The sequence below is a fragment of the Corvus moneduloides genome, chromosome 23, assembly GCF_009650955.1.
Source record: "Corvus moneduloides isolate bCorMon1 chromosome 23, bCorMon1.pri, whole genome shotgun sequence".
Taxonomy (NCBI): domain Eukaryota; kingdom Metazoa; phylum Chordata; class Aves; order Passeriformes; family Corvidae; genus Corvus; species Corvus moneduloides.
The window spans coordinates 1,193,852-1,216,094 of record NC_045498.1 but is presented as its reverse complement, the minus strand read 5'-3'; the positions used below and the strand labels follow the sequence as shown (position 1 = coordinate 1,216,094).

The 22,243-nt window shown below is 51.6% G+C and overlaps 1 protein-coding gene across 7 annotated transcripts in view; it reads right to left on the bottom strand.

Moving 5' to 3' along the window:
- HIVEP3 (HIVEP zinc finger 3) overlaps positions 1-12,763 on the bottom strand; it is a 257,516-nt gene extending 244,753 nt beyond the window's left edge. For 5 of the 7 annotated variants that reach the window (XM_032132043.1, XM_032132045.1, XM_032132049.1 and 2 more), the window contains exon 1: positions 11,365-11,914. The gene's annotated coding sequence lies outside the window, so the exon portion shown is untranslated. Of the gene's footprint in view, positions 1-11,364; positions 11,915-12,640 lie in introns of those variants that run through there. The other 2 variants (XM_032132044.1, XM_032132050.1) reach the window with 2 other exon arrangements.
- Between the last annotated feature and the right edge of the window lie 9,480 nt (positions 12,764-22,243).

The window sequence follows — 22,243 nt, the reverse complement described above, 5'->3', positions numbered from 1 at the left end:
GCCTCAGCCCAAAGCTTTAATCCCACCCTTCCTGTGGGATGAGGACAAAGCTCAGCCTGGGCTCCCAGAGCAGGGACACGGTCACCGGCATGGGGAGCCGGAATTCCCATCCCAAAACACTGGGAAATCGGGAAATGCTCCTGGCTGAGGGTTCACCTTTTATCACTCCCTCCCTGAATTCCCATCCCGAAAAACTGGAAAAAACCAGGGAAACGGAGGACAACACCTTTTATCAGCACATTTCGTTCCCTTTAGCCCTTCCACCACCACAATTCCCAGCTTCCCTGGGGAAGGGATGCTCCCATCCCTCCCTCCCTGAATTCCCATCCCAAAACACTGGGAAATCGGGGAAACTGAGGGCTCCTGGCAGAGAGCAACACCTTTTACCACCACATTTCATTCCTTTTAGCTCCTTACACCACTGACATTTCCAGTTTCCTTGGAATCATCCCATCCCTCCCTGAATTTCAGTCTCTCCCTCCCTGAATTCCCATCCCCAAACACTGGAAAATCATGGAAACGCCTTTTATCAACACATTTCATTCCTCTTAGCTCCTCAGAGCACTGAAATTCCCAGCTTCCCTGGGGAAGGGATGGCCCCATCCCTCCCTCGCTGAACTCCTATCCCTCCCTCCTTGAGTTTCCATCCCAAAACACTGGAAAATCGGGGAAACTCTCCCGCTTGAGGCAACACCTTTTATCACCACATTTTATTCCCTTTAGCTCCTTAGAGCTAATTTCCAGTTTTCCTGGGGAAAGGACAATCCCATCCCTCCCTCCCTGAATTCTCATCCCAAAACACTGGAAAAAACCAGGGAAACTGAGGGCAACACGTTTTATCACCACATTTCATTCCCTTTAGCCCTTCCACCACCACAATTCCCAGTTTCCCTGGGGAAGGGATGCTCCCATCCCTCCCTCCCTCCCACCCTGCAGCAAACGGATGCAAATTGGGACAAAGAACCTTTTTTTTCCCCCCTTTTTTTGGGCTCTCGAGCGCAGGCAGAGCCCCCTCTGCTCTCATTTACACAAAGATAAAGGCGAGCATCTGGCCGCGTGGCAGAAGTCTTTAATTACACGATTATCTTATCTTAAATATCCATTTATTGCCACGAGATTGCAGCTTGGCTGATAAACAGCCCGCAGACAAAGGGAGGCTGTGATTACACATTCAACCTCCAGCTCTTATTCCCACTCTGGAATGCTTCACTTCCAACTTTCTGGGATATTCGCATCCTCTCCCCTCTCCTCCACCTTTGCTCCCGACTGCCGAGTTCATTTTAGGGATTTTCAGCCGGGAAAGTTGGTCCGTAATGAGGATTTTTATGCGGTTTTTTGGTGCTGTTTTTATGCTGAAATGCTGTTTTGAGCCGGGACTGGGCTCCTGCAGACAGCACGAGGGCCTGAGCAGCTCCTCCAGTGGAAAATCCAAATGGATGTGGGAAAAAAATGGATAAACGCAGGCAGAAATAGCAACAGGAGCAACAGGAACCTGGAGCGGGGAAAATTTCCCTTGGAATTTTTGATTTCGTTCAGAACAGGCTGCTCAGGGATGGGTTCAGGCCTCTAAAATGCACTCAGATCCCAAAATAAAGCCCGGGATAATGATGGATACAGGCTAATTGCAGCTTCCTTGGATTCCTTCCGATCAAAATATTATCCTAAGGTTTGGAAAATCATCCCAAGGGATAACAGCCCACCAGGAGATCGCACTGGGAAGTGCTCAGCCCAGGATGGACCCAGGAGGGGCAACGCTGCATCCCAAAATTCCAGTGGCAAAAGGAATATCGGCCCTGCCAGGTGCAGGCCTGCCATTCCCAGAGCTTCTGCGCAGCTTTATCCCGACTTGTTGCATTCCAGCATCCATGGATAGGCCGAATTCCAGCTGGATTAGCCATTCTGGGAATTCTGTCACCTTCCTGGTGGCTCCCCAGGAGAGTTTTCCAGGACTCCTTTGCGTTCTGGTGTTATTCCCATCATCCTAAGGCCTTGCTGTTTATATCCTCCATCCTTGGGATGCTGGAATTGGAGCATGGAATTACAACAAGAGGGAAAAGAGCTGTTCCTGTAGCCCCACATCAGCACTGGACCTCACACAAGTGGCATTTGCTGCTCTGGTCCCACACAAACCCCACAGAACCGGGAATTTCAGCTCTGGGGCTGCACAAACCCCACACAAACCCCACACAAGTGGCACTTCCTGATCTTGTCCCTCAGAAGCCTCACAGAACTGGCACTTGCAGCCCTTGGCCCACACAAATCCTACACAAACCCCACAGAACTGGCATTTGCATTTCTGGGCCCACACAAACCCCACACAAACCCCACACAAGTGGCAATTCCTGATCTTGTCCTCCACAAACCCCACAGAAGTGGCATTTCCTGCTCTAGTCCCACACAAACCCCATGCAACTGGCACTTGCTGCTCTGACCCCACACAAACCCCACACAAACCCCACAGAACTGGCATTTCCAGCCTTGGTCCCACACAAACCCCACACAAACCCCACAGAACCGGCACTTGCTGCTCTGACCCCACACAAACCCCACAGAACTGGCACTTGCTGCTCTGACCCCACACAAACCCCACAGAACTGGCACTTGCTGCTCTGGCCCCACACAAACCCCACAGAACCGGCACTTGCTGCTCTGGCCCCACACAAACCCCACAGAACTGGCACTTGCTGCTCTGACCCCACACAAACCCCACACAAACCCCACAGAACTGGCATTTCCAGCCTTGGTCCCACACAAACCCCACACAAGTGGTATTTGCAGCCCTGGGCCCACACAAACCCCACACAAACCCCACACAAACCCCACAGAACTGGGAATTTCAGCCCTGGGTCAAACCCCACACAAACCCCACACAAACCCCGCACAAACCCCACGGAACTGGGAATTTCAGCCCTGGGTCAAACCCCACACAAACCCCACACAAACCCCGCACAAACCCCACACAAACCCCGCACAAACCCCGCACAAACCCCACACAAACCCCACACAAACCCCACACAAACCCCGCACAAACCCCGCACAAACCCCGCACAAACCCCACACAAACCCCGCACAAACCCCGCACAAACCCCACACAAACCCCGCACAAACCCCACACAGACCCCACACAGACCCCACAGAACTGGGAATTTCAGCCCTGGGTCAAACCCCGCACAAACCCCACACAAACCCCACACAAACCCCGCACAAACCCCGCACAAACCCCGCACAAACCCCACAGAACCGGCATTTCCAGCCTTGGTCCCACACAAACCCCGCACAAACCCCACACAAACCCCGCACAAACCCCACACAAACCCCGCACAAACCCCGCACAAACCCCACACAAACCCCACACAAACCCCGCACAAACCCCGCACAAACCCCACAGAACCGGCATTTCCAGCCTTGGTCCCACACAAACCCCGCACAAACCCCACACAAACCCCACACAAACCCCACACAAACCCCGCACAAACCCCACAGAACCGGCACTTGCTGCTCTGGCCCCGCACAAACCCCACACAGACCCCACACAGACCCCACAGAACTGGGAATTTCAGCCCTGGGTCAAACCCCACACAAACCCCGCACAAACCCCGCACAAACCCCGCACAAACCCCGCACAAACCCCACACAAACCCCGCACAAACCCCGCACAAACCCCACACAAACCCCACACAAACCCCGCACAAACCCCGCACAAACCCCACAGAACCGGCATTTCCAGCCTTGGTCCCACACAAACCCCGCACAAACCCCACACAAACCCCACACAAACCCCACACAAACTCCACACAAACCCCGCACAAACCCCACAGAACCGGCACTTGCTGCTCTGGCCCCGCACAAACCCCACACAGACCCCACACAGACCCCACAGAACTGGGAATTTCAGCCCTGGGTCAAACCCCACACAAACCCCACACAAACCCCGCACAAACCCCACGGAACTGGGAATTTCAGCCCTGGGTCAAACCCCACACAAACCCCACACAAACCCCACACAAACCCCGCACAAACCCCGCACAAACCCCGCACAAACCCCACACAAACCCCACACAAACCCCGCACAAACCCCGCACAAACCCCACACAAACCCCGCACAAACCCCACACAAACCCCACACAAACCCCACACAAACCCCGCACGAACCCCGCACAAACCCCGCACAAACCCCACACAAACCCCACACAAACCCCGCACAAACCCCACACAAATCCCGCACAAACCGCGCACAAACCCCGCACAAACCCCACACAAACCCCGCAGAACTGGCACTCTGAGGTGCTGAGCAGGAATTAAAGCCAAGGGATGACATTTTTACCCCAAAGACAGAACCAGAACCCGGCCCCGGGGGTTTCCTCCCCTCAGCTGCCTCAAACACCCCCTGCCCCGGGCTCTGGGTCCCTGCACTCCCTTCAGGGATGGAGGCACCCAAATAATTCCCCTCTTCTGCCATTTAGGAACAAAACCTCCACCAAGGCTTTTGCTTCCAGGTGCCCCTGAGTCCCCAAAGCAAAATTAAATCCCACTGATGAAGCCAGCGTAATTAGGAGTTAAATCATGTCACTTCTGCCCCAGCTCAGAGGCACCTTTTGCTCTCACTGTCAGCCAAAACAGGCTCAACACCCCAAAAACCCCAATTAATGTGCCTACAACAGCAAGATCTTCTATAATTACCTAATTTGTTTATTTAAATCTGCATTTCTTGCTCTCCTGGTCCCCCAACACCTCAGAACCTTTGTCTGACCCCAAAATATTTCCCTTCCCTTCCTTTCACTTGCCAGATTTATTTTTATTTTGCTGCACAGAATTCCTCTCCAATTAATTAATCCAAGTTGTAATCAATCAAATATCACCGTTTTTTTGGGGGAGGGACATTCCTGCTGCACAGGAGAATTCCTTTCTTGCCCTAAATTCTCTGCAGCAAGGAGTTGGTTTGTTTTGGGGGGGGTTTTTTCAGGAAAAATCTGACCAAACTGCTTTGGAACAGGCCTTAAAACCAAAACAAGTTGTTTGTCCCAGCGATTTGCACTCTCCCATGAAATTCCCTCTGATGCCAGAAGTACAGGAAACAAAAAAAAGAAATTCAAAATATGAGCCCAAGCCACCAAAAGGGAGGTGAAAATGAACATCCCTGCAAGTGTAGGGACGCTGAAAAGGGACACGGAGTCAGGGAAAGGATGGGAGAGATGAGGGATGAGGGGGAATTTATCTTCGTGGATTAAAACACGAAGGGGAATTGGCGGGGGAGGACTGGAAATGCCTTTGGAACACGGCGGGATGGATGGGGGTTCCAGGGATGGGGATGGGGATGGGGATGGTGCAGCTGAGCCCTTCCCAGGGACTCTTTTGCACATAAAATTCCATTTAAAATCCATTTTTGGTTATTTCAAACATCCTGGACCTTTTGTTTTCCAATCCATGCACCAGGAACAAATCCCTCCAGGAGTACTCACTGGGATTGTAAAATAAGACAGCGTTTTAAATAATATTTAATAATATAATAAAATAATATAATATGTAAAAGATGCTTAAGCTCTCGAGGCAGTTAAAAAAGCAGCAGGGAAGTTTTGTTTGGATCCGAGGTGCTTCTCCAAAGCCTCTGAGCTCATCCCTGACATCACCACGAGCTTTTCTCATCCCTCCTTGACTCAGGGATCAATTCTGGGCTCGCTGATCCCAGAGCATCCCTGGTTAGGTCAGGATTTGCTCACTGCTTGAGCCCAAATCCCATCCCTGAGTCAGCAGCTGCCCTGGACCCTTCCCCCAGGGAGGCAGGAGATGATCCAGCCATCCACGGGCTTCTCCCCCCGGATTTTATTGTCCCAGCTCCTTCCCAAGGTCCCACAGGAGCTGCCAGAGTGGCACAGAGGAGAAGAAAGGAAGAGATTCTGCTGCACTGAAAATCTGAACTGCTTCAGGGCTGGAAGGGCTTGAATCCCATGGGATCCTCCTGTGGGATCCTCCTGTGGAATCCTCCTGTGGGATCCTCCTCTCCCAGCTGCAGGGAGTGGGGTCAGGGCGTCGTGGGACACAGCAGCACATCCAGGCTGGGATCAGCTCCCGGGAAGCATCTCAGGGGCAATTCCTGGGCTCCCTGTGCTCCGTGGGGATGCCAGCAGCATCCCAGAGCCCTCTGAGAGCCCAGACTTTCCCAGGCCGCTTAAAGGATCCCGTTATTCACTGCCAGGTGTGACATCCCCCTGAAATAGCCCCAATCCCCCTGAGCACCCACAGCCCTGGGGCTTCTCCGAGTGCCACAAACCCCATTGGGCTCCACAGCAAAATTCCCCCACGGCATTTTCCCTACGGTCTGCCCAGCAAATAATGACCTAAAATTAAAGAAAACAACCCCAAAAACCCCAGCGAGTGCTGCTGTCTGCAGTTGGGGTTTAGAGTCAAAACTTATTATTTATATTTTCAGTCTGCCAGGGACTCCCACTGAGAGCCAGGTCAGGAGCTCCCCCTCCCTCCCTCCTCCCCGTTTCCCACACAGGAGGAAAAGTGAAGGCGCAGAAAGGTTAAAAAGGAACAAAAAAGGCCATTCTGGTCCCCCCCCCCCCAGCACCGAGAGCAAATCCCTGACTGCTGGGGCTGCGACGTTGCCATTCCAGCCATGAAGAAGTTTGGGAGCTTTTTAAAGAACTGAAGGGAGAGATGCAGCCTGTGAATCGTGACAGGCCTGCCACAGGAAGGTCAGGAGTGGCACTGAAAATGGGTGAATACGGGTCAGGAATATGGGTAAAAATGGGTAAAAATGGGTCGGGAATATGGGTAAATAGGGGTTGGGAATATGGGTAAATAGGGGTAAATATGCGTAAAAATGTGTCCAAAATATGGGTAAAAATGGGTCAGGAATATGGGTAAATATGGGTAAATATGGGTTGGGAATATGGGTAAAAATGGGTAAAAATGGGTCAGGAATATGGGTAAAAATGGGTCAGGAATATGGGTAAATATGGGTAAATATGGGTCAGGAACATGGGTAAAAATGGGTAAATATGGGTTGGGAATATGGGTAAAAATGGGTCAGGAATATGGGTAAATATGGGTAAATATGGGTTGGGAATATGGGTAAAAATGGGTAAAAATGGGTCGGGAATATGAGTAAATATGGGTAAAAATGGGTCAGGAATATGGGTAAATATGGGTTCAAAATATGGGTAAATATTGGGTAAAAATGGGTAAAAATATGTCCAAAATATGGGTAAAAATGGGTAAATACGGGTCAGGAATATGGGTAAACATGGGTAAAAATGGGTCGGGAATATGGGTAAACATGGGTTCAAAATATGGGTAAATATGGGTAAAAATGGGTAAATATGGGTCGGGAATATGGGTAAAAATGGGTTCAAAATACGGGTAAATAAGAATATGGGTAAAAATGGGTCAGGAATATGGGTAAAAGTGTGTCCAAAATATGGGTAAAAATGGGTAAAAATGTGTCCAAAACATGGATAAATAGGAATATGGGTAAAAATGGGTAAATATGGGTCAGGAATATGAGTGAAAATGGGTAAATATGAGTCAGGAATATGAGTAAAAATGGGTAAAAATGGGTCAAGAATATAGGTAAATAAGAATATGGTTAAAAATGGGTCAGGAATATGGTAAAAAATGGGTAAATATGGGTCAGGAATATGGGTAAAAATGGGTAAATATGGGTTGGGAATATGGGTAAAAATGGGTTCAAAATATGGGTAAATATGGGTAAAAATGGGTTAGGAATATGGGTAAAAATGGGTAAAAATGGGTTAGGAATATAGTTAAAAATGGGTAAAAATGGGTCGGGAATATGGTTAAAAATGGGTAAAAATGGGTCGGGAATATGGGTAAAAATGGGTAAATATGGGTCAGGAATATGGGTAAAAATGGGTAAATATGGGTCAGGAATATGGGTAAAAATGGGTGAATATGGGTAAAAATGGGTAAATATGGTTAAAAATGGGTCAGGAATATGGGTAAATAAGCTTAAATATGGGTAGCAACCTCCAGCCCTGTAAGGTATTTTGGAAGATCCTCTTCAGGTCTCACCAGGCACCTTTAAGCAGGGAATCCATCAGGGAGCTGGACTCGCTCTTGCCGTGCTCCCCACATTAGCCATGTGCACGAACTGAGCCCTGAGCCAGCTGCAGAGACCGAGCCGGGCACGGAGAAAAGCGAGGTTTTTAACCCCAAACAAACCCCGAGCTCTCTGTGCTCCCACCAGCACCAGGCAGGCGATTCCCCCACAGCTGCCCCTATGAAAAATGAGGGGTTTAGGTCAACGGTGAGTTCCCGTTCTCCTGGCACCCATCCCTCCCTCACCAGCTCCACGCACTGAGCAGAGAGAAAATCCTGGGAATTTTATCCAAGTGCGAATCCAGAATTAAAGTGGATTCCACGTGAGGAGGAGGACAAGGAGGAGGCCTTTCAGCGCTCTGAGCCCGGCTCCTCCAGGGCTCCATAAAACTTCCTGGCCCATCAGCAGCTCTCTGAATTCCCAGCAAATCTCCCCATTCCCATGGAACAGCCACAGCCATTCCCAGGAAGGAGCCAAGATGCTGGAGAAGCGTTTGGAAGGCCCGGCCTTGCGTGTTGTGTGCGTTTACAGGAGTTTTACGACTGTTCCGAGGAAAATAATGACCAGAATCCTTTCCAGTGCCAGATGAGCTGGGCTGCAGTCCCTGGGACAAAAACCAGATTTATTTCCCTTTCTCAGGGGGTTGAAATGATAAAAACCATGGGGATGCAGGGCCATCGACTCCCACCGGTCCCCAGGGTTTTACAGAGACCTCAAAGCCGCCCCTGGCAGGGCCCAGGTGCCGCCACCTCTGCTGAGAAGCACCCTGGGACAAAACCCCACTGTGTCCTGCCCAAATCGCTGGATGAGGGTTTGGGTTGTGCACAAGGAGGTTTGCGGCCCCACGGGCAGCACAGAAGGCAAAACCATACACAGGAGACACTTTAATAGGAGAAACACCACCTTCCATAGGGGAAACACCTCCTTCCATAGGGAAAACATCTCCTTCCATAGGAGAAACACCTCCTTCCATAGGGAAAACACCTCCTTCCATAGGAGAAACACCTCCTTCCATAGGGGAAACACCACCTTCCATAGGAGAAACACCTCCTTCCACAGGAGGAACACCTCCTTCCATAGGGAAAACACCTCCTTCCATAGGGGAAACACCACCTTCCATAGGGAAAACACCTCCTTCCATAGGGGAAACATTTCCATGGGAGAAACACCAACCTCCATAGGGAAAACACCAACTTCCATTGTGGAAAAATATCAAATTCTATAGGGAAAACACCACCTTCCATAGGAGAAACAGCACCTTCCACAGGAGGAGCACCTCCTTCCATTGGGGAAACATCTCCACAGTTAAAACATCACCTTCCGTAGGGAAAACGCCAACTTCTATAGGAAAACACCACCCTCCATAGGAGAAACACCTTCCCGTCCTCTCCCCCCTCAGCCACCACCCCCTGGAGTTTTCTTGGCAGGTTTCTCATCCCGAATGTTTCCCTGAGCAGAGCGAGTGCTGGGCATGGAGAGGAGCAGATCCGAGCTCAGACAGATCGCAGTGCTCCGGCTGAGCCGGGGGAGGAGGGAATAAAGCCAGACCCCCCCCCCCCCCCCAAGTTCTGTTACAGCTCAGGGGCTTTGCAAGTTCCAGAAACAAAAATTTTTAAGAAGTAGCATTGGGCAAACGCCGTTGCTGGCATGGCAAGAAATGAATCCTGCAGGAGCAGCGGCTGTCTCAGCACACGGAGCACGAGGCTTTGGGAAAAATCCATGTTCTCCCATCCCAAAGCCCGAGGCTGGGAGTTTCCAGCAGCCATCAGCACCTGGGTTTGTCTTTTAGAGCAGCAGGGCAAGGGACACGAGGTGCTGCCGGCCCCTCAGCCGACCCAAACCAGGAGCAGAGGAATATTCCCATCCTGCTGGCTCCAGAACACATTTCAATCCCATTCTCCTGCACACACACCCCATACCAAATTCTTAATTAAAAATCATCAGCTTTTGGAACGGGGGGGATGGACAGACCAGATGCACACTGAGTTTTGGTTACTTTTCCTCTGTCAGGTCAGACTTTCCCAAGTTCTCTCTCGAGGAAGCCTCAAGGGGCTGTTTATATAAAACAAATATTTTCTTTCACGTGCTGCCCACCCTCAGCTCGCACAACTCATCGGGGGAAACTTTTCTCGCAGATCCTTTCCTGAACGCTCAGGCAAAACCCCCACAAATATCCTGCGTGCACAGCCCGAACAGAAATATGTAACACTTGAACGCGCCGAAATATCAACACAAACTTCCAGACAAAGGGCAAATCCCTGCTCTCAGAGGCTCCCACAGCCAGAGGAGCTGGATCATCCCGAGGAGGGCTGGATTTGGCCCTTGGAGAGGCCACTGCAGTCCCTGCTGCAAGCCCGGGCTTGGGAACACGGCACAAAACGCGGCCAGAGCCGCGGGCAGGTACCACAAGGGGCTGCGGATGCCTCCACCTGCCTCCACCACCGGGGAAAACTCGGGCTTCCCAAAGGACAAACCGCGCAGGATGATCCCCGAATGCTACAGCCAAATAAAACCAAGCAGGAGGAGGCAAAAAACCCCCAACCCCGGGGCTTTGTCACCCAGCCACCAGCAGGGACCTCGCCGCTGGGATGAACCTTGGAACCTTATTTTATTTTTCAATTTGAATATTTCCATCCAGGCTGTAGCATCAGGGAGCAGCCGCAGGCAGCGGGGAGGGAAGCGATGGAAGCGGCGCAGGCCCCGGGCTCCGGCTGCCGGCGGGGCCCCGGGAGGACGCGGCTCCCCCCCGGAGCAACACGTCCCCAAGCCCGTGTCCCTCCGCACGCCCCTGGCCGGCTGGCACGTCCCTGTCACACCCCGCGATCGCCTCCCACCGCCCCCAGCGCTGCCTCCCACCAGCCAGCGCCAATTCATCCTCCTCCTCCTCCACCTCCTCCTCCTCCTCCTCCTCCTCCCCGCACGGTGGGAGAAAATGAAGTTGCTGTCAAGCGACGATAAATTCATGCGACAGCCAGGGCTAATTAAGCGGCAAAGTAGCTGCGAGCGTGGCGGGGCCGCGGCTCCGGGCTGGGCTCGGTGACAGCGCCGGGCTCGGGGCGCTCGCCCAGCGCGGTGGCCTCGGCCACCCCCGGCGGGGACGCGGGGACACGGGCTGGGGACGCCACGCTGACACCTTCGGGGAGGCAAAATGGAATCTGGCCGGCCGGCTGGGCACCCGCAGCCAGCGAGGGAGGAAGGGAGGGAGGGAGGGAAGGAAGGAAGGAAGGGCGACAAAATATCGCAAAGATCCACGCAGAGAACAACAGCAAAAAAACAGCGACAAAAGCCCCTGTGCCTACCTTTGCCGGGGGCCAGCGGGCAGATCCCGGAGCGTTTGGGGTCGGTGGCTGTTCCCTTCTTTATGAAATGTTCGGCTCAGCCGGTGCTATTTGCATTCTTTCATTAGCACCTGTTTCAAGTAAGGAAGGAGAAAGCTCATTGCGAGATCAGCTTCCTCTCCGAATAAATTATAAAAAAAATTAAAAAAAAAAAAAAAAGAATATAGAGAGATGCACGCTGCCAAATAATAATAACGCTAATAAAAATCAAAAAAAATACCACATGGATATTAAAGCCCAAAGTAGGCAGTTTAATAATGGGAGGTCTTGCAGGTTGTGAGCATGCTCCAGCCGGAACAAATCCTTCCTCTGTTATTCCTCTGAATAAAAATAAACCACGATCAAGAAACCCAAACGGAAGCTTCCTCCTAGAATCCCTGCTGCTGAAAAATATGTAATAAATTCAGCCCGAAGACGCAGACTCTAATCAGCAGCTGTTTTCTGGATCCAAAGCCAGCCAAAGCCTCTCTTGTCTTTTCCCACTATGAGTCGAGGCCTTTTTGAAAAGGGTTTTAACCTTTTAAAGACACAGCGCACCAATTATCACTTCTGGAGGACTGTCACTCACGGCGCAGGGAAATTAATAAAGCGGCAGCGGTGGCACAGCCGGAGCACGGGGAGGTGTGGTTTGCCCTGCCAGGATTGCCTCGGGGATATTATTGTATGATTATTATTTTTAATCGGACCCCCTCCCCTCTGGGGAAATAATAATAATAATAATAAAGTGCGAACTCGCCAGCCGGCTCTGGGATAAATGCAAAGTCATTATAAAAAGGAGCAGCTGCTGGATGCCATTCCCGGAGTTCTGCCGTGGTTCCTTATCGGGGTTAAATTTGTTGCGAGTGAATTTTTCAGGATTAACAGTTTCCAGCCCGGCCGGGGCTGGGAGAGGGTTAACGCCATGCACAGAGCAGCTCTGTCAAGTGCTTCCCATCAAACTGAGGACCAGGCTGCGAAGTTTGAACCGAGCAGCTCTGGCACAGCAGCACCGCGTCCTTCCAGGGCTGGCATTTCGGGTTTTTGGTGAACCCGACCAAACCCCCCCCTCCCCCGCCAATAAAAAAAAAAGCTCAGCCCTCCGCGAAGCAGCGCCGGTGGCCCCGCGTGTGGCACAGCTCGCCGGGGACAGCGCCGAGCCACCAGGTCTGGGGAGTGGGGGGACAATCCCCCCAAAGCTGCGCGTCCCCAGGCCCCAGGGCAGCGTCCCCCGGTCGTGGTGCCAGCGTGCCCGGCCCACCTGGGTGGCGGTGGCATCCTCCTGGTCAGTGCGCGGGGCCATGCCCGGGGTGCTGCGGCTCCGCCGGCCGCGCTCGCCTCCGGCCGGTGCTGTGCGCAGCCCCCGGCATGCGAGCCAGCGGCTCTCCCGCCCTCTCCTCCTCCTCCTCCTCCTCCTCCTCCTCCTCCTCCTGAAAATCATCATATTTCATGTGTGGCTGCTCCAGCCCCGCCAATTGGCTGGGCACTCGCGGGCGGAAATGTCAGAGCAGCCCAGCATCGCTGCCCGCCCGCGGCCGCCCCGTCCCCCCCGGGACCACCGCGTCCCCGAGGCTGCGAGCACCGCCGGGGCAGAGGGCGCGGGGAGTGCGGGGAGAAGGGATTTGGGTGCTCGTAGAGGGTTCTGTGCCCCTCTGGCTCGGCTCCGGAGGGACGGAGCTGCCAGCAGCTTGACCTTGAGCCGCGCGGGTGCGGTGGCTGCCAGCGAGGAGCGTTTTCCGGCCGGGGGAGATCCGGCACCTCTGCTCCGCTCCGGGAGCCGCCTGCCCGGGCACAGCGCAGGTACCGCGGCTGCTCGGAGGGATGAGCCCTGAGAAATGCAGGATTCCTGCGGTTTCCACCCATTTTCAAGGCATTTTTTTGCAGCTTGCCCCTTACTTCCAGACCTTTCTAGGATGTATCAGTATTTTCTTTATCTTTTTAATAGCTGGGAGAGCTGGGATTTGGAAATAGGGGTTGTCTGAAGCTGGCAGTGTCCAAGGCCAGGCTGGACGGGGCTTGGAGCAGCCCGGGATGATGGAAGGTGTCCCTGCCCATGGGATGGAACAGGATGGGCTTTAAGGTCCCTCCCGAGCCCAAGCAGTCCGGGATTCTGGGATTCCATCCCCAGCTCAAGCGGGAACACAGCCCAAGACTTCTCCTGATCTGATCATTTTCCTTCTCCAAGAAGGTGAGAAAAAAGCCTTTGGGAACGAAGCAATGGAGTGGCAGAACGGAATAATCCTGAGGAAAACCGGGATATCCCCCCCCTGCAAACACCTGGCAATGGAAAATGAACATATCCAGGGACGATGGAAAATGTTCTCCTGAGGAGCAGCAGAGCCACCTCTGCCTGATGGGCTCTCCTGGAGTGGAAGGAACAGGGGAAACACGACAGCCAAAAGCCAACATTTATTTCCTGGTTGCTTATATGAGGACAAAAAAAATATTGCATTGTCACAGAAACTAAAGAGGATTTGATGCGGCATTTGTGGCACAAATCAGCTTAGGGAACCTGCGGTTCTCTGCTAATTGGGAAACAGCTCTGTGGGAAATGGGCAGCAGATTGGGTGGAAGAGTGAAAAGCTCCAAAGCTTCCTTCTCTGGCCATGTGAGGAGCAGCCTGGAGCCCAAAGCTCATCAGGCAGGAGATGCTCCTGCAAGGGGAGCCTGGTGGTCACCACTGCCACCATCTCCAGTGTCCCCCAGGCCCAGGCAGGGCTCTGGCACAGCAGAAGCCGTCACCACTGTGTGTCACTGTAGGCATTGAAACCAGAGAGGAGAAATGAGAGAATCGGGCTGCTGAGCAAAAAACCCCCACTGAGCAAAAAAAAAAAAAAACCCCAGAGCTCTTCAGCTTCTCTTCCTCTCCCAGATTCCAAGAGGAATTCCAAACCCAGACATTGCACCATCGACCCCTGGGCTTCGCTGATGATCCAAGGGTGTGCAAGGAGCCAGGCACCATCCAGGAGAACCTGGGGGAACCGATGGAGGTGTTGGGGTGGTGTCACCACGTTGGCATCGGGCTCCCACCAACGCCACCCACGGGAGCCCAGACCCCCAGGTGCCACCAGGCTGTGCCACCCAGGCTTGGTGGCCTTCATGGGCCTCGCTGCCCACAGCCACAAGTGACAAAGAGAGCTGGGCAGAGTTCGTGGAAGTGTCTGGAAATATTTGGATTGTTACTTCTGTGCTCCAAAGTTACCATCTGATACCAAAGGCTGGGTAAACCCAACAAACTCAAGTTTTCAATTAGAAAGCTGGCAGTTTAGGAGAGTTTTTCCTGTTGGATTTTCCCTGAGCCCACAACCTTTTCAGATGGGACACATTTTTGCCCAGTTAACTAGAAACCAGTATAAAACCCCACAATCTGCCCTTATGAGATAAAGAATGTCCCAGCACAGGAGGGACAGCCGGAAAAGCTTTGCTGCAGTCCCTTCACTGCCACATTTGGCCCCTCAGCATCTGTCTGCCGGTGGCATTCAGGGACAGGCGTTAAGTCCTCAAACTCCGTGCGGCTGAGGTATCAATCCCTCATCTCTGCTGTCTCCCCACTGATTCTGCTGCTGCTCAGGGCAGGTTCTGGGGCTCTCCAGCACTCCCCGCTTCACTGGGGCTTTGGATGATCTCAGCTGGCAGGAGGGGAGGGAGGAGAGCGAGCAGCTCCTTCCCAAGGAATGATTTCTCGAGGTCTGACACCACGATTTGGGGTTTGCTGCATCCCACCACGATTCAAATCCGGTCCCAGCCCCAATCCTGGCTCAGCTGTAGGACAGGCTTTTCTCATGGCTTGCTTTCCCCATCCCTTTATTCGAATCCTTGTCCTCACCCAGGCACCCCTCTCTAATTCCTCCGTTATCCCCCTGCAGCATCCCCATTAAACCGACCACAGACAACAACCTCAAACCATTCCGAGCAGGAAGCGTCGTAATCTGCCGTGCATTAGAGGTCTAAAAAAACCCTGCCTAATGTTCCAGGAGCCTCAAGCTGTTAAGCCACTGCTTAACTCCGGTAATTCACCAGGAAGCCTCTCCTGTGGCACGGCCACCAAGTTGTTTTCATTTTCTAATAATGAGCACGTGACCCCAGCGTTTAATGAGTTCCCGAAATAACCCGACCGAAAGGCAAAATCCAAGAGGTTTGGCTGCCCAGGGAGGGGGGGAAAAATCATAATTAAAATAGTGAATGGCCAGAAGAATGAAATAAAGGCCGGGGGTGAGCATAAAATCATCTAGGTGGAATAGGTAGGGAGTTGCTTTCCTTCCTCCAGGGAGGTTAAATGTGACAGGAGCCAGCCAGCCTTGCTGGGGGTACCTGGGCTCTCCATCCTCTTCCCACTTCTCAGCAGGAGTTCTGACCCATCACCTTGGATCCAACACAGGGAGGATTTAAAAGAAGGACCAGGAAAATCGTTGCCTTTGGGAGCACTTTTCCCTGTGAACATCAGAGCAGGTCCCAGATATGAATTGTGTTATTCCAGAATTGTCTGTTCACATCTGCAGGTGGAGGGATGGGGGGATAAATGGTGTGGAGACAGAAGGAAAAGAGTTTACAGGCCTGTGAACTCCCTGCTGCAGGGAGGATGGATAACCACGGTCCCTCTTCCCACTTCTCATCCTGCATCATCAGGAATTCCAATCTCTCACCTTGGATCCAACACAGGGAGCATTTAAAAGAAGGACCAGGAAAATCATTGATTTTGGGAGCACTTTTGCCTGTCAGAGCATGGCCCAGATGTTACTGATGCCTCCTTGTGTCATTCTAGAATTGTCCCAAAAGTCCAAGTGGATCCTCACCAGGCTGGGAAGAGGATCCTCACCAGGCTGGGAAGAGGATCCTCATGGGATTAGGAAGAGGATCCTCACCAAGGTTGGGAAGAGGATCCTCACCAGGCTGGGAAGAGGATCCTCATGGGATTCGGAAGAGGATCCTCATGGGGTTCGGAAGAGGATCCTCACCAAGGTTGGGAAGAGGATCCTCATGGGGTTGGGAAGAGGATCCTCATGAAGTTTAGGAAGAGGATCCTCATGAGATTGGGAAGAGGATCCTCACCAGGGGAAGAGGATCCTCCCAAGGTTGGGAAGAGGATCCTCATGAAGTTTGGGAAGAGGATCCTCACCAGGTTGGGAAGAGGATCCTCATGGGATTGGGAAGAGGATCCTCATGGGGCTGGAAATCTGGGACACAAAACATCTCCCCACACCCTGACCTTGGGCACTTGGCACAGTGGCCCAGGAATGACCTCTGGCCGTGCTCAGATCCCGGTCCCGTGGAGATTTGGGAGTATCCAGGTGCCTCCACCAGGAAGGACGGGTGGAAAATTTGGAGTCCCTCAGGAACCCCAAATCCAGGAGTTTGGGGAGCGCGGCAGCCCAAGCTGCAGGTCAGAATTCCACCCTGAAGATGATCCCTGGCTCAGGTTTTGCTCTGATCCCAGCCCAGGCTGGGCCTGCAGGAATGGGGAAAATGAGCTCAGCCGGGAGCTGAGCGGCAGCCGCAGGTAGAAGATCCAAAAACGGATTCTAAAAGGTTGAATAAACACTGAGCTGGGAGATTTGACCAGAAATATTGATTATTTACACCAAAAAAATCCACTGGGCATTCTGTGCACCAAACCCTGGAATGATTCCACAGAAACTCCGATGCCCAAGGCTTCTCCAGAGCTGTACTGGGACCAGTACAGGTACTGGGACCAGTACAGGTACTGGGCCTCATCTCCATCCCACTGATGGATTTGGGATCAACGTCTGATCCCAGGCCTGGCTTAGAACTCCCCGAGTTTCATTTTCCTGTTTAAATACTTCCACACTTTTCATTTATTGGGGTTTGGGGATTTTTGGGGGGTGTTTTTGGTCGGTCGATTGGATTTTATTTGGGGTTATTTTTAAACAGTAGAAAAGAAGAGCTAAGAGAACTTGTGATTGTTCTTTATTTAGCTTAAAACCTGCCCAAAGATTTCGTTTCAAATCGGGCAGGGGGAAAGCAAATTACGCTTTGGCCAAAGGCCAAGCCCTGAATTTCTAATTAATTGAATCAAACTTTTTCACGGTGGAACCCTTGATAATTCCTCTTAGCAATTTCCCTGGAAAGGCCGTCAGGGAGAGCCCGGCACCAAATCAGCCAGAAAAAAGCTGGGAGTTCAAAAGATTTGTTCTCATTAACCCTGGAGAAAATGAGCTCAGCCGGGAGCTGAACGGCAGCCGCAGGTAGGAGCTCCAAAAATGGATTTTAAAAGGTTGAATAAACACTGAGCTGGGAGATTTGACCAGAAATATTGATTATTTACACCAAAAATATGCATTTGACATTGATACCAAGCAGAGAGCGGTGCACAGGAGAATTCAAGCGTGGAAGAATTTGGATCTCTCTGAAAACAACTGATTAAAACTGGAATTAATAGTCCCAGCTTGCCTAAAACCAGGCCTATTTTTGTCAGTCACAGCAGCAGGCCCAGTGGAAGACGTGACCAGTCCTTAGGAACTCCTTTAATTCCTTGGGATGGGATAACAAAATCCCAAAATCTCTGGTGCATACGAGGAATTGACATTCAGAATAAATCACGGAAATCCCTGTTATTCCTGATTTTTAGTGGGGAGTAACTGATTCCCAGAGAAACAGCTGCTGTGGAAGCAGAAATTGGGGCAATTAACGGAAATATCCACTACTGGATTAATTAATTGGTTAAAGAGCTCGAGAGCATCACACTCTGGGGACTGGGAAGTGCCTGACTGGGCCCCTGAGGGGGAGAAATTCTCTGCCCTGTCCTGGAGAGCTCCCACTGCTCCTCCTGCTCCCAAAAAAAGCCATCCCAGGGCACCCATTCCATCAGATTTTGGGGCAGGTTTGCTTCTGTCCCGGGATCCTCCAGCTGGAATCTGTCTCGGTGGTGCTGGTTGATCACGAAGTAGAATATTTCCTTTTACTCTCCTTTTCCTCGTCAAGGGGGAGATCCTCAGAGTTTCCTGGCAGGAAGAGCCTCTCCCAGGAGCACTGGCAGGCCACAGCTCCCAATTTCTGAAGGATGGGATGGAGAATCAGCTCCAAGAGGGGCCTGGGGTGTGCAGGGAGAGCTGGAAATTAGAAATTCAGCCCCCCCAAGGACATTCCCAGTCCCAGGTGCCTCATGTAAATTATGAATTCTTTAAATTTATCAACTAAATGAAGAATAAAACCAGAAAATGGTAAAATCCACCTTTGATTCAAGGGAAAATATCTTATTAAAAAACCCCCAAAAGCTCTGTTAGATGAGTTTAAGGATGGGAACAGAGAGAAGGAATTTCTTTGGTATTGGGTGTAAAATCAGCAGGAATTGGCATTTCAGAAGAAGAGGAGGAGGTGGAAAATTATGAAGGAAAGCTCCAGACTAAGTGGAATAAATCTCTCTCAGAAGAGGCAGGAAATAAGCAGAGAAAAAGCAAAGAAAGGCAAAAAGAAAGGATCCCAAAGAAAGGCAAAAAGAAAGGATCCCAAAGAAAGGCAAAAAGAAAGAAATGGGGAACAGTGTTCTAAAAATAACAAAGTGAATCAGAGACTGCGAAGAGAATTAAAGTGAAAAAGGAAAAGGAAAAGGAAAATAGGAAAAGGAAAAGGAAAATAGGAAAAGGAAAAGGAAAATAGGAAAAGAAAAGGAAAAAAGGAAAAGGAAAATAGGAAAAGAAAAGGAAAATAAGGAAAATAAAAGGGAAAAAGGAAAAGAAAAGGAAAAGGAAAAGGGAAATGCAAAAAAGGAAAAGGGAAAAGGCTTTAGAAACATTGGGAGCAGAGAGCTGAAGTCAGTCCTGTTTAAACCTCTCCAGGTGAATTATGGATTTTAAAAAAACCCTAAAAAGCATGGAGAAAAGAAAAGAATTCCAACAGGATTGTCAGGAATAAACATCCCCCTCGGCACAGGAAGCAACCGGGCTGTGGAAGGCAAGGCCAAGCCAAGCCTAAACCAAACCCAGACCTGCAGCTAGGACAGACCAACTGCTCCTGAGCCCAGATTTTCCTCAGGGAGGGATTCAGGGCTAAGGAGAAGCTTGGAAGCAGATTTGGCAGCGACTCCTCTCCCACACGGCCTGAGATAAACAACGCCCGGCTCCGTTTGCTTTAGCAGGATCAGGACAACACAACTGTGAAATATCCCAGGGGAGCCTCCACCGCTCCCTTTCTGCGCAGTGCTTGGTATTCCCGATAACATCCTGCTTGGATCAGGAAAATATCCCAGCTGAATTCCAAACGGTGGCCAGCATCCCAGGAGGAATCTTTGCACACTGTGGAGCCGGACATTCGTTGGAGTTTCACCACTGGGAACATGGAGGCAGCTGGAATTTTTATTCTTTTCCCCTTTATCTCAATTTCTGATGGATTTTTGTAGCTCCTAAGTCTGGTCCAACTCTGGATTCACTGAGAAAGTCCCATTTACCAGTTCCAGCAGGGGCAGCTCCGATCTCTGCTCCTGGGCCAGGGACAGCACCCAGGGAGCGGCTGGAGCTGGGCCAGGGCAGGCTCAGGCTGGAGAGCAGGGAAAGGTTCTTCCCCCAGAGGCTGCTGGGCACTGCCCAGGCTCCCCAGGGAATGGGCACGGCCCCGAGGCTGCCAGAGCTCCAGGAGCGTTTGGGCAGCGCTGCCAGGGATGCCCGGGGTGGGATTTGGGGTGTCTGGGCAGGGCCTGGGGCTAGAATTGATGATCCTTGTGGGTCCCTTCAGCTCAGGATATTCCAGGATTCTGTGACCTTGCCAATCTCATTTACAGAATCCTGGAATGGTTTGGGTTGGAGGGACCTTAAATCCCATCCAGTGCCACCCCTGCCATGGGCAGGGACACCTCCCACTGTCCCAGGATGCTCCAAGCCCCATCCAACCTTGGATAGCGCTGCCAGGGATGCCCAGGGTGGGATTGTTGGAGTCCAGGAGCTGGATCAATGATCCCTGTGGTTATTCCAGCTCAGGATATCCCATGATTCTGTAATTCCAGGTAACCCCTCTGGCACCTCCCAGCTCTGCCTGCCCTGTATTCCCTGTGTTGACAGCAATAGGAAAGAAAACATTCCCTAAATTCAGTATTAACAGAAAAGCAATGGGAAGAGCTTTTCCCTCCCCGTGCCATATTCCCAGTCCCATCCCACTCTGGCACATGTTCAGCTCAGCTCTGCCAGCTGCAGGTGTTGATCTGGCATCCCAGAGAAGCTCATCCCATCCCTGGCAGTGCCCAAGGCCAGGCTGGACATTGGGGCTGGAGCAGCCTGGCACAGTGGGAGGTGTCCCTGCCCATGGCAGGGGTGGCACGCGATGAGTTTTCCAACCCTAACCACTCTGATTCCATGATTTCAACAGGATTTCTGAAATAATTTATTAACACACACCTAATTTGCATTATTGAGTCCTGGGAATCGGAAGTTTCCAGGGCAGGGGGGCCGCAGCCACAGATGGGCCTCACAATAAAACAACCCCACGTAACCCCATCAATATCCCCGAGAAAAAGGAAGAAAATCCAGCAGGATGTCCCCATCTCCAAATGGAGATGATTTCACTTCCCAGCACTGGCAATGTTTTGTTTTCCCCTTGAACTGCTCAAACTTCTCCAGAGGATCTGTTATCCCGGAGGAAAACCGCAGCGTCCCTGCTGACCTTCTGCAAAAAGGGAAAAACGCCGCAGGGCAGGGTTTTTTTCTGGGTTGTTTTTGTTCTTTAAAGAGAAACTTTTAACTGTTCAATAAATCAAACAAGGGGAGGGGGCAGCCATTTGTCCATAAACCCGCACAAGGAAGGCAGGGCTTTCACAGGTACCTCAGGAATTTTAACAAGGGAAACTCGATCCAGAAATTGGAAAAATAGGGTTGGGAATAAACCGGGTTCCTACAAGGAGAACCAGCCAGGAGTGGGCAAAAGATGAGCTGGCAGGATGGGTGCAAAATCCACCTTCCACCAGGAGCACGTGGGCAAATCTTTCCCAGGGCTCTGCCCCAGCTGTTTGTGGTCCTCATTCAGGTGCCTTCCTCCCCTTCCCAGCACAAACCGTTTCCCTGGAGTTCCTCTGCTGGAAAATTGAAAATACAAACAGTGAGAAACTCTCAGGAGGGTTAGGATGGATTCTGGGGAAAAGTGTTCCGGGACTGACCAGCACCCCTGAGGCTGCCAGAGCTCCCAGCAGAGGAACCCTTTCATATCTCAGCAAGCCACGTTTTCATATTAATAAAATATTGGCAATTCCCAAAGAGGTTTCCCATCCAAATATTGCCCCAAGCAGGTTTAAACCCCAAGCCAAGGAAATGCTGGGGTGCCCAAGGATCCCCGAGGCTGCCAGAGCTCCAGGAGCGTTTGGACAACGCTCCCAGGGATGCCCAGGGTGAGGTTGTCAGGGTGCAGGAGCTGCACTCGATCCCTGTGGATCCCTCCCCACTCAGGACATCCCATAAATTGATAACAATAAAGTTTTAAAGTCACAAGAGCTCAGTGAGGAGCAAAAATCCCTCACTGAGGCACTTCAAAGCCTGACTGCAGCTCCAGAGGTTCTGGAAGTTCCCCCTGCACGTTCCCACACTAAAATGTTCCTTTTTCTGCTTCTGCTCCTTTGGGTTCCGTCTTTTGCAGGGCTCTGCCTGTGGTTTGCTGCTCTCCAAGCACCAAATTGGGAAGTTTTAATTAGGCAGCAGCTCTGCTCTCCGAGTGCCCAAAGCTGCCTGCGTTGGCTTTGGGGAGCGAAGCTCCAGATTCTCCGTGGAAAAACCAGGAAAAACATTGGGAATGAGGAGGAATGGAGAAGTGGCAGCGCTGCCTGATGGGGAGCTGCTGAAAAGGTCCCTGGTTTTGAAATGAGTGAGTTTAAATTGCTCCTAATGCTGAAATTAACTGAATCTCTTTAAACCGAGCGGGTTGTCTCACGTTG